Source organism: Crocuta crocuta, unplaced genomic scaffold (genome assembly GCF_008692635.1).
Source record: "Crocuta crocuta isolate KB4526 unplaced genomic scaffold, BGI_CrCroc_1.0 scaffold581, whole genome shotgun sequence".
Classification (NCBI taxonomy): domain Eukaryota; kingdom Metazoa; phylum Chordata; class Mammalia; order Carnivora; family Hyaenidae; genus Crocuta; species Crocuta crocuta.
In genome coordinates this window covers 1535722-1537905 of record NW_027528635.1, presented here as the reverse complement: position 1 = coordinate 1537905, position 2184 = coordinate 1535722, and positions in this window count along the sequence as shown.

Sequence of the window (2184 nt, the reverse complement as noted above, 5' to 3'; positions counted from 1 at the left end):
CTAATCATTCCTTGGGCAAGAGATAAAAATTCAACTTATTCATAAGGGGAAAATAAATCACACTGCCCTCAGGTTTGAGTTTTTCTTTTTTTCACAAAGATAGTCAAATTAATAGACACAGAACAATCCCGCAGAAACAAAACTAGGTACATGTGTTTTATAAACCGACAATTTACATTTCAAGATTAAAGCAACAGAAAATATACCTTTGAAAACAAAATAACTCAGATAATATAAATCCCACGAATCCTCCTTGAAAAAACTACTTTAAGGTAACCCCAGGAAACTAAGCGATGAATCCATGACCCATAACAGGAAGAGAAGCGGCAATCGCTGACTATACGTGATGAGAGGAAATGAGGTCTAGAAAAGTGTCTGTTTATAAACCCTTGAAGATATCAAAGACATATGATTACAAAAGTTTAAAAAAGTAGAGGAAGATGGAAGGTCCGATAAGCATTCCAGTTTGCTTACTTTTTATAGTCAAAATCAAAGAGTGTACTTTGCTCACTCGTAAGGCAACAGAGGGGCACCTGGCTGGCTCGGTTGGTAGAGCATGCAACTCTTGATCTTGGGGTTGTAAGTTCAAACCCCACTTTGGGCCTGGAGTCTACTTAAAAAAAAAAGGAAGTAAAGTCGCATAGATTTAAGTACATTCAAAGGTACAAAAAAGATCAGTATGACACGTAATGCACAACAACAAAATAAATAAATGAGTGGAACTCTTTCAAACTATGAAGCTACTATACAGCAAAAGAAACAAGAATGAGAAGGCAACCTGTAGAAAGGGAGAACATATTTGTAAATTATATATCTCATTGGGGGTTGATATCCAAAATATAAAGAACTCATACAACTTAATAACAATAAATTAATTAATTAATATGGCAATTTAAAAAATGGGCTAAGGGCCTAGTTTTTCCAAAGAAGGTATTCAGATGACCAATAGATCCATGAAAAGGTGTACATCACCACTAATCATTAAGAAAATGAAAATCAAAACCACAGTGAGATATCAACCCATCCATAGCTGTTAGACTATCTACCATCAAAAAGACAAGAGGTATGAAGTGCTGGTGAGGATATGAAGAAAAGAGAACCCTGTGTACTGTTGGTGGGAATGCAAACTGGTACAGCTACTGTGGGACACAGTATAGAGATTCCCCCCAAAATTAAAAATACAAGTACCATATGACCCAGAAACCCTACTTCTGAGCATATATCCAAAGGAAATGAAAGCACTATGTCAAAGAGATACTTGTGCTCCTATGTTTATGGGAGCCNAGTACCATATGACCCAGAAACCCTACTTCTGAGCATATATCCAAAGGAAATGAAAGCACTATGTCAAAGAGATACTTGTGCTCCTATGTTTATGGCAGCTTTATGTGCAATAACCAAGCCATGGAAATTACCTCTGTGTCCATCGACAGATGAATGAATGAATAAAAAACAATGTGAGAGGGGCGCCTGGGTGGCTCAGTTGGTTGGGTGTCCGACTTTGGTTCAGGTCATGATCTCACTGTTCATGAATTTGAGCCCCACGTCGGGCTCTATGCTGACAGCTCAGAGCCTAAGCCTGCTTTGCTTTCTCTGTCTTCCTAGCTCTTTGCCCCTCCCCCACTCACATCTCTCTCTCTCTCTCTCTCTCTCTCTCTCAAAAATAAACATTAAAAATTAAAAAAAACGTGAGATATATGTATATATATAATGGAATATTATTCAGCCATAAGAAAAGGAAATCTTGTTGTTTGCAACAACATGAATGGATTTTGAGGGCATTCTGCTACGTGAAATAAGTCAGAGAAAGAGCACTACTGTATGATCTCACTTATAGTGAATCTAAAAACATCACACTCATAGAAAAAGAATAGAATGGTGGTTGTCAGGGGCCAGGGGTAGGGGAAATGAGGAGATGCTGGTCAAAGAATACACACTTTCAGTTATAAGATGAGTATATTCTGGAATCTAAAGTACAGCATGGTGACTATAGTTAATAATACCATATTGCATACTTGGAAGTTGCTTTGAGAATAGACCTTTAATAGTCTCACCAAAACAACAACAACGATACGGTAACTATGGGAAGTAAAGAATGTATAAACTAACCTTACTGTAGTAAACATTTCACTATAAATATGTGTACATCATCACACTGAATACGTTAAACTCACACAGCTTTGT